This window comes from Pelodiscus sinensis, chromosome 1 (assembly GCF_049634645.1).
Source record: "Pelodiscus sinensis isolate JC-2024 chromosome 1, ASM4963464v1, whole genome shotgun sequence".
In the NCBI taxonomy this organism is placed as follows: domain Eukaryota; kingdom Metazoa; phylum Chordata; order Testudines; family Trionychidae; genus Pelodiscus; species Pelodiscus sinensis.
In genome coordinates this window covers 172,151,286-172,162,102 of record NC_134711.1, presented here as the reverse complement: position 1 = coordinate 172,162,102, position 10,817 = coordinate 172,151,286, and positions in this window count along the sequence as shown.

Genomic DNA, 10,817 nt, shown 5'->3' with positions numbered 1-10,817 from the left:
TTTCGAAATAGCAGCAGTGGAGCTTCTACACACACCTTATTTCAAAATAGCTATTTCAGAATAGGCGTTCTTCCTCATAGAACGAGGTTTACAGGTTTCGGAATAAGCCGTCCATTATTTTGACATTATTTTGAAATAACAGAATGGCTGTGTAGATGGTTGCATTGTTCTTTTGAAATAACGCTAGTTATCTTGAAATAACAGTTCAGTGTAGACGCACCCTTACTGGGGAAATATATTTCACGCAAAACAATTGTCATTTCTGTCATTTTGAGTCATGGTCTTAGCCTTCATTCTTTTCCTTGCACAAGCAAATAGTGTCAGTACTTTTAACTTCAGACTTCAAAAATAAGAATGTTGTAAATGGATCCATATTTCCTTCTGTTCTCAGATCTCGGCCAAAATCTTCAATTATCAAAGATACTCAAAGATTTGGTCAACTTCCTAAGAACTGGGTTACTATTCAGAAATCAATTGACAATCCATGTTCATATTGAACATGGACCAGAATGAATCTTAATATGCATAATTATTTTAATCACTTATAAAACTTAAAGTGATACTCACTGCTTAATCCTTTTGCTTAATACAATGAGACTCATTCTCACTCTCCACACCGCAGTAAGAAAAAATTCTACATATCAGCGATTTTAATTTTGCTGTGAAAAGTTGTTCTTTTCAGTCCAGAAATTGGACGGATAAGTTCTGCTCCCAAACTTTGCTACTCTTTTCCTGGGCTTCTCCTACTTTGCCTCTTTCAGGCATTTTCTCCACCATCCTCAGGTACACCCTTCTCTCAGCCACATGGCTTCCCCCTAGTTTCTGCCTTTCCCAAATAAGGCTAGAAAGCTTTCAATTCAAGTGACAACCAGGCCTCAGGCTACAGCCTCTTTCGGCTGCCAGATTTGACTGTATCATAGCCCTACATATTCCTTTCCAGATTAACTCCTTTGAGGTTGATGTGGGGTAAACATCCTGTTATAACCCCCCTGTAGGACTATATTCTAAAATTCAACCCCAATGAGTTGTCATTTCATAGTTTGTCTTTTTCTATAGCTATTTAAAAGAGCAGGTGGATTTGAGAAGTGCCATTGCTCAAAGAAAGGTCTACTGCAAACAGGTTCTGAAAACAGAGGAGTCTTGCACAGTGTTGTGAATGAGAGGAGACAGGAATTCATCTTGATTACCCGTTGCTAAGCAGGGTACCTCTTCACAAGAACCTTTGTACTGTCAGTTGTATTACATCTGTTGATTGCAATAGTACTGCAGTTTTTACAGAGAGAGAGAGAGAGAGAGACAGACAGACAGACTTTTAGGTAAGTAGGGCCTACCCCTTTAAAGCTTTTGAAGATGAAGACCAGAACCCTGAAATAGATCAATACAAAACAGAGTCACAGTTGTAAGCGGAGTACAGCTGTAATGTGTTTTCATCCATCTACTCCACTTTTAGGAGACACATTTAACTGTGTGGTGGACCCTCTGGACCTTTTCTGTGGCTTCTTCCATCAGCCTCAGGAAGTGAGCTTTGCAGTCATCCACCCTAACTTAAATTTGGCCTACTTTTTAATTGAAAAAAAAAAAGAAGAAATATTACATCTAGGCTGTGTCTATCCTGGAAAAACTTGCCAGCTGTCTACACTGGCCACTTGAATTTCCACAAGAACACTGACTTCCTACTGTCTGAAATCAGTTCTTCTTGCGGAAATACTATGCTGCTCCCATTCGGGCAAAAGTCCTTTTGTGCAAAGCTTTTGCACAAAAGGGTCAGTGTAGACAGCTCAGATTTGTTTTGTGCAAAAAAGCCCCGATCGCGAAAATGGTGATCGGGGCTTTTTTTTTGCGCAAAAGTGCGTCTAGACTGGCACCTATGCTTTTCCGCAAAAAGTGCTTTTGCAGAAAAGCGTCCGTGCCAATCTAGACGCTCTTTTCCAAAAATGCTTTTAACGGAAAACTTTTCCGTTAAAAGCATTTCTGGAAAATCATGCCAGTCTAGACGTAGCCATATAGTTTAAACCAACAAAATCAAGGGAAATCAGTGCTAAGGCTGGAGTGCTCCTCAACTCCATGCAACTATTACTTAACATACTTTTTTTACCAATATATTACAAATGTCAGCAATCAACCAAAGGTGACATGTCCTGTCCGGTAGACACAACAAAATGGACTAATAACTCTGCCACATATGGTAGATTTTTTCATTCCATATGGTGTCAAATCACTTTGACCCAGATTCTGATATCCTTATTCACCATGAATAGTACCTTTCTTGGCAAGAGTTCCTACTGATTTCAGTAGGACTATCCAAAAGGTAACGTGATAGGCAAGAGGACTTAAGGCATTGGTGAAAATGACCATTTAAATTTTACAACAGAAAGGCATGTTTACCCAAGGCAATAGGTGCCCTACCACAAATCAAAATAAAATTAAACAGCTGCTTACTCCTTGATAGCCAACAGAACCCAAATCCTGACAAAACACACAGCTCCACTCCCACATCCATATCTAGCCCCACTTACTTCAACAGCTAACCCAAATAAGATACACCTTATAGTGCATCATGAAGGTCAATGTGTGAAAAATGTACACAAAATATAGACTGCTACTGAGAAAAATGTGTAAAATAAACAACTAATTTATCCAATAAATAGCAAGAACTTATTCTGCAGTCAGAGGGCATAAGAACTGAAAGGGGCCTCCCACTATTCATATTCTAGCTTTAAGAACTAGGAACAATAGTCACATAGGGCCTTAGCTTGTTTTCACTGAAGTTAATAGTAAAGCTCTCATTGATTTCAGTGGTGACAAAATCTGGCCCCTAATGAGTATATCTTAATATAAAATTCAAGATACACCAGGGGCCCTACTCGTGAAAGATTTTATAGGTCAACAGCAATTATAGCTAACATAGATCCCATAGGTAACACATAATCAGAGTGTCAATGCCAAAATGTGTAATGTATTTATTCCTCTCCACAATATGCTGCCCTGGAAGCAGTATTGGATGTACAAGATGAAATATGATAAACAGTCTCAATGGCAGAACAGAAAGGCAAGCATTACAGTAGTTTAGTCTACAAAAAATGAAAGCATGAATGAGCAATACATAAAACAAAAAAACATTTATTTCAAATAGTATAAGGCCTTAATCTTCTGAATGCAATACTAAAAGGAGAGCTTGCAATCAAAAACCAAAACAAGGTATGGCAGGATCAGACCAAAAGGCTGTTGCAGAGTGGGAGAAAGGCAGCCCAAAAAGGTTAAAAGACCTGCTAAATAGAAACAGAGGGTGGCAGGACAATTAGGGTGTGTCTAAACTACATGGCTCCATTGATGGAGCCATGTAGATTAGGATGATCGGCAAAGGGAAATGAAGCCGCGATTTAAATACTGATCAGCTGTTTGTCGGCTCAGCGCGCTAGTCTGGACGCTCCCGCACCGACCTGAAAGCCCTTTATCGACCTCCCCGTTATGCCTCATAGGATGAGGTTTAGCGGGGAGGTCGATAAAGGGCTTTCATGTTGGCAGGGGAACGTCCAGACTGCCCCGATCTGCTGACAAACAGCTGATCGGCAGAGCGGGGCAGCCATTTAAATTTAAATGAAGCCGTGATTATTTAAATCGCGGCTTCATTTCCCTTTGCCGAACAAACAACTCTACATGGCTCCGTTGACGGAGCCATGTAGTCTAGACATACCCTTAGAAACAGCTGATAGGGAGCTGGCTCAGGCAGAGTGGGGCCAGCTGACTCCACTGCTGGCTTGCTGGAGGCCTTTAAAAGCCTCCACAGGTGGAAGGTGAGAGTCAAAGCAGCATTAGCTTTGGAGAAGAAACAGCAAGGGGAGGGACTCTCAAAAGGAGTGTTTGGGCTTTCTACCACAGAGATCTGTAGTGAGCTCCCCACCCCTGGGATGGGGATGGGGTTGACGTTGGCCGAAGCCCAAGCAGTGGCCTGGGTAAAAGGGGCCTTTGCCACAGAGTTTAATTTCACAGATGGGTTAAATATTCATGTTAGTTATAAATTCTGCATTGTTTGATTTTTAACTAGAGGAATTTGATGCACATCTAGGCTCTTATCATCACCAACTTGTCAATATGGTAATAGAGTAGTTTGAAATTGTAGGTGTAGTTGACACGTAGATCTGGCACTGAAATGAAAACCAATATCATGCCTATGAATATTCCTGTGCAATAGCACTTTACAAATGCTGTATAAGAACAGGGCCAAAGTGGAACCTTGTGAAGCAAAAGAAATAAGTGCACCAGCAAGAGGACACAAATTTCCTTTGGAAATCTACTGTAGGTAACTGTTGGATAAATGATTCAAGACAAGTTAGGACTGTGCCAAACAGTCCCTCAGGCATTTAAGAAGAATATGGAGATCTAGCAAAATGAAAATGGATAGAGAATGAGAATTGTCTTTAGGAATAGATTATTTCATGTATATTTTATTGCAAATTTTATATTCTATTGCCAATTTTAAACAACAAACAGCATATGGGATTTGATCCTGCACCCATTATAATCAGTGGCTGCAGTAATATGGGATTAGGCCCATGCAAACTACAGTAGACTTCCGATAATCTGGCATCTTTGGGACACAGGGGGTGCCGGATTATTGGATATGCCAGAGTATGAGGAGGTACTCCGGTGGGGGGCTGTGACGGGTCTGCTGGGACCCGCACTGCGGGGGGGGGGGGGGGGGGTTGGCGGGGAATGGCTCAGCGAGGGGTGAACCCTTCGCCGTTTTGGAAGGAGGCGGTGGAAGACCCCCACAGCCGCTGGCAACAGGCCAGCTTGGGCTGCAAGAAGCAGCAGTGGACTTGGGGAAGAGGCGGGGCAGAGCAGTTGGGGTGCTGCCGGGTTGGTCCCGCAGCGCTGCCCCTCGCCTCACCCCGCCCCCTCTCCTCCACTGCCACTTGCAGCCACAGCTGGCCTGTAGCAGGTGGCTGCACGGGGCTTCCCCCGCTTCCTTGCAAAATGGAGGAAGGTTCGCCCCTCGCAGCGCCTTTCCCCACCGACCTCCCCTCCCCCCGCCCCCCGGCTGGATGCAGTGCGGGTTCCGGCAGACCTGTCACAGGGGTATAATCTTCTTCCCCTCTACTCACCTTCCCTTTCCCGGCCCATGAGCGCACGTGGGGCTCACAGGAGCTCCAATTGTCCGACTGGCTGGAGCACTTCTGCTGGATTCCCGTTGGTGCCGGACTATCAGCAGTGCCGGACCACTGGATGCCGGACAATTTGAGTTTTACTGTAAAATTGTTCACTTAGCGTCATCTCTCTTTTCTTGTTTAATTATAAATAAAATGTGCCAGTTTCATCTACTCCTCGTTATGACACTAACTCAGAGATATTACTCTTATTTTACCACTGCTCCTCCACCTCTGAAATTCTGATCTCAGTCAAGGGGCAAATCTGAAATGTACTGTGAAGGCAGAGGAGGAAAGCAAAGAGAAAAAAAATGAGTCCCAACCCAAATGAAATGTGTCAAGTTTTTAATAGATTTGAAGTTGAATCCATAGACAATATTACTTTCTGACTACTAAAAAACATATCTCTTTGGCAGTATTCCTCTCTTCTACCTATTGTAAAATTATAGCATAGTTTCTGCCCAAGAACAAAAGTGGGAATACGACAGAGTGTGCATACTATACCCTGGACAGGAGAAGGTTAACCCCTAACTATGAGCGTCAAAATTCCCACCTCTCAGCCCATGCTGGGAATGCTTCAACTGCTGCCTTGGTATAAAAGGGAGCAGCCCAGCTCATTGGCCTTTGGCAGAGTTTGCAGCTGAAGACCCATTATAGCCTTTGCCTGCAGGAGCCAGAGATCTGTCATTTTGGAGGTATATGGTCAATGAAATCTGGAGACCACCAATACCCTGTGTACTGTAGCTTCTGGAAGCATGGTAGGAAGTGACCCAGAGAGGGTGAGCAAATGTATCTCCCACCCAAGTGAGGTCAGCGTGTTTCAGTGGGCTTGCCCATTCCACCACTACTGAGCCCTGGGTAGGGGCCTGATGGAGTCAGGTGGGCCTGGGCTCTGCACATGGGCTACTAACGCCGAGTAGTAGCCCCCAGATACTGACCATTATGCTGCATTGCCCTGTGTCTGAAGGCTTTAATACTAGCTTGGGCTTCTGGGGTGTGCCGCCCCACATTGAGGGCTCTGTAATAGTGACTCTGGGTGCTAGGCTGTACTGCCCCATGTTTGAGGGCTGCAATATTGATCCTAGCCTCTGGACCATGTTGCCTGAATGCAAGGGCCACTATATTGACTCTGGCCATTGAGCCACTGTGCCATGATCCCATGAATCACCATATTGCCTCTGATCTCTGGGCAGTCAGCATTCAGCCTATAGGCTGTCATTGTATCACAATCACATCATGCCCCAAAGGTAGACGGGGCATGCATACCATGCAAGAGCTTGGCTACATCTACACTGGCATGATCTTGCGCAAAAACTCTTTAGCGCAAGAGTTCTTGCGTTTAAGTAGTTGTGCAAGAGAGCATCTACACTGGCATGTGCTTTTGTGCAAGAGCATCCATGCCACTGTAGACACTCTCTTGCATAAGAAAGCTCTGATGGCCATTTTAACCATAGGGCTTTCTTGCGCAAGAAATTCATGTTGCCTGTCTACGCTGGCCTCTTGAGCAAGAACAGTTGCGCAAAAGGGCTTATTCCTGAGCGGGAGCATCATAGTTCTTGCGCAAGAAGCACTGATTTCATACAGTAAATCGTCCGTTTACTTGCGCAAGAACACACGGCCAGTGTAGACAGGCAGCAAGATTTTGCGCAAGAGCAGCCGCTTTGGCACAAGATTGTGCCAGTGTAGACACAGCCCTTGTGTTTAGAGTATCACATTAACAGAAATGTCCCAGGCCAACTACAATAAATGGTATAGATTGGTTGCGGGTTTTTTTGCAATTAGAATTTGACAAAAAAAAGTTACAAAACATTTTCTTGAAAAAAATCCCCTTAGTCCCCCTCCTCTCACATTTTTCAACCAAGAATGGATTTAGTAGAAAGTCAAAAGCTTTGATTTTGTTATTGTTGTTTCAATTGCCATGTAGAAAGAACTTTATTGTAGGAACCAATGCATAATTCTTCCCATGCTTTGCATCCGAGTGGAGCAAAATCTGGCCCTTATGGAATACAGGAGAATTTTTAATGTGAGAGAGGCTGAGAATAGAACCAAAAAAGTGTAAATTATAGATAGCAAATGTTTGTTATTTCAGATAGTAATTTGTCCAGTCTTTTAGTCATGTGAGTGTAAGAAAAATTCACTCCTTGAATCATGCTGGTGCCTCTGCTTCTGGGGAAAGAGAACAGTTCAATGTAATTTGCATGAAATTATAATTTTACCTTGTCTTTTTTCTATAATAAATGAAGGAAACCTGTTAACAACTGAGGAGATATTTTTATGAATGGTTTTCTGAACTATTTGTTGCAATAAAAACTGCATTTGCTTCAGTGGTATTTATGACCTCATTTCTCAGCTTTCCTCAAACATTCATATGAGTAACTTTGTGTTTATGGAAACAAGTGCTCCTGCAGATATTTTTTTTTACACCAAAAATATGCCTGTGGTGATGTTTAAGTGTTTTGCAGGTCTTGAAATCATCTAGTCAGGGAGAAGAAATAATACCATGTGTGTTAAATAATCAAACAGGATGATTAATTAATTACAAATGGCAAATAAGTGAACAAACAGTTGGGCAAAGAGTTCAGGCATTCTTGGGCTGAAATGTGTTCATTTAGGGACTGAAATGAAGTGTGGTGAAGTCAATCAGCTCACAAATCATTTGTTAAATAATGCTGAATAATGAACACATAAGGGTTAGTCTGTTATAGATAAATCACAAATAAAAATGAATAATTATTTGTTGCAAATATATCATTCAGTTCTAAACTCTTATATTTCTTTGGTAACTAGGGAGAACCAAGTATCAGAGGGGTAGCCGTGTTAGTCTGAATCTGCAAAAGCGGCGAGGAGTCCTGTGGCACCTTATAGACTAACTGAAGTGTTGGAGCATAAATAGCAAAGACCCACTTCGTCAGATTCAATTAGTCTAAAAGGTGCCACAGGACTCCTCACCGCTTTAGGAAGAACCACCAGCCAGAGAAATAGAAGAAAGGCACAACTGCCTTTATGTAGGCAGGCATTGTTTAGGAACTTTGGGAAGAATGATCCAGTCCTTGCCATCCTACCAAGGGAGCTACTGTACATACTGGATTAAAATCAAATTTCAAAATCTCAAAATCCTTTATGCCATGGAATTACTGATTTCAGATCAACTCTATCCCTAAAAAATGCTCACCTTACCACCAAGGCTTCTGTGCAGTGAATGCCATTTGGGAAGCAATGTGTTTATTTAGGAGTAAGTTATTTGAAGAAATTTGACAGGACAGACTGGTGCTGTGAATCCAAAAACCTTAGGGACCGTCTACGAAATGTTCTCTAGTGTGTTTTGTTTTATTTTATTACACATCGGATAGGAAAACGAAGCAATCTTTGCAAAATTAAATTTAGAAATTCTAGACACAGACTGCAACAGCTGAAGTTTATATTTGGAATGTCATATGCTTCCTAAAGGGTTTTAAAAGCAAGAGTAATCTTGTGAAAGCAGTTATTTGATAAGATAAAGAGTACAAAAAAAGCAAGAGAAATTTCCCTACTCCTGGCAGAGGGACTCACCCTGTGTGAACATAACTGTTGCCATCTGGTTTATGGTGAGTCAAACTGCTATCCTAGCCCTGCCAGCTTTGTGACATACAAAATCTCAATCTTATGATTAACAACATCAAAGTTTGATTTGTCATGTATCTAACACTTAAGGACATCTTCTCCTAATCTGACTTGGAAATTTGCATGTTAATAAACCATTGAGGGTTATTCAGTTGTATTTGCTATCTATACAATGAATGTGATTATAACAAAATAAAATTATGGCCTATGTTGTCAAGAGTCTCAGATGCTTACGTTTTTTTGGAGTTCAAGTTAAGGCAACTTAAAATGTATTTCTGATTTTCAAAATGTTGAGTGCCCAATAATTGAAGGAAGCCAAAATCATTAGTTTTATGTATATAGGGCCAAATTTTCTAAAGTATTCCTCATGCACAATTGGGTCTAGATTTCAAAAGAGCTCAGCACTCATCTAGGTACCCAGACGAAGTGTCCAGATTTTCAGAGGTGCTCTGTGCATTCAGTGCATGTAGGCTTTGAGAGGTGCCAACAATATTAAGGTATGATGGCCGGGAGAGGTGCTGCCCTTTTCTTAACATCCCAACATTCAGTAAGTAAAGGGTTAAACCCAAAGTATCCAGGAAGGGTTGCAGGGAACCAGGAGAATCAGTGGGAAGAAATTGCTGAGATTTGCATTGAAAATTGAGATTTAAATGGAATCAGCTTGCTGTAGTTCTTTTGTGGGAGTTCAAATCAGGAGCTTGGGGAAAAGATGAATTTAACCAGGCTGGAATATTCATGCCATGAAAAAGGAAAACCCATGCCTAGAAATGGACTGGACCTTGAAGATACAGATATGTAAGTGATAGGGAATGTTTAATTAGACATGATGAAGTTATTTTCTTTGTTTTATAGTTTAGTTAAATTATTCTGTGCTGAGTCCATATGTTCCCCTCTCCTTCCCTCCCCCCCCCGCCCCCCGTCATACTGTAACTAAAGCTGAATCCCAGGGAAGCAATTCTCTGTGCTTTAATCTGTTTTTCCTCAGTTGTTCTATCACACCAAGTAACCAAGTATTTCTTTTTGTTTTGTTAATAAAATCACCCTTTTTAAAGACTATGATCTGATTTTTGTTTCCTGGAAGGTTGTAGGAGGTCTGTGTATGCATGCCTAAAACTGGGAAGACAGCTATCAGAGATTACAGTTTGTTTAGGGATTTTTTTAAGCACTCTTATGGTATAAGAGCTTGGGGTATGCCTTTAGAAGAAGTTCCCAAGTGACTTTTCTGAAAGGTTTTGTTTTTTTTCACTTGGCTGGTGGCAGCATACCACCCACAGTCAGGGAATCTGTGACTTTGGTTTTTTTTTAAGGAGATGCCTGTAAAGGCAAGGTATTTTAAACATGTTTTCTGGGCCCCCAACTTCTATACTCAAAGTGCCTGAGTGGGGAACAGCCTTGACATCAGGTAATATTGCATCTTCTCTTCTCTTCTAGTCTGTTTTCCTGAATTTTTCAAAGCTGTTAATTGTGGGCTTTTTAAAACAAAATTATCTGTATTCATTCCCATTCATCATTAGACAGGAAACCCCTTTACAAGTCTTAGCTTCAGCACTGCAGAGGACCTTTTGCAGCAGATCTGAGGTTTTGACTCCCACAAGATCCTTCAGGAACATAGAAAAGAGGAGTTTTTACTTTACTACCATTTATTAGGTTTTTTCTTAGATCACAAGGCCTGGTCCTAAAGACCTCAGTATTTTATCGATTATTATAGTCCAGTTTTCTGAGGTGCTAGGTGCCCTTATTCTCTGTTATTCAGTTAAGTTGGGAGTGTTCTGCACACGCATGAACAGACTACTTACTTTTTCTCCGGTATTGTTGGAGCTTCACATTTAATTCCCAAATCTTTTTTTAAGAAAAAACAAACTGGAATATTGAAACACCAAAGCTTCAGTTATCTTAATCTTAAGGTTAAGACTATAAGTGCTCAAAAATTTGTAGAAGAAAAATGATTGTCCATAGTAATAACATTGCACATTGTTATATTTTCTGTTTCTGCATTGCACAGTTATATTTTCTATTTCTGTTATTATTTTAAAGGTGAACTGTCATATACAAGTGTATGTGTAGTTAAAG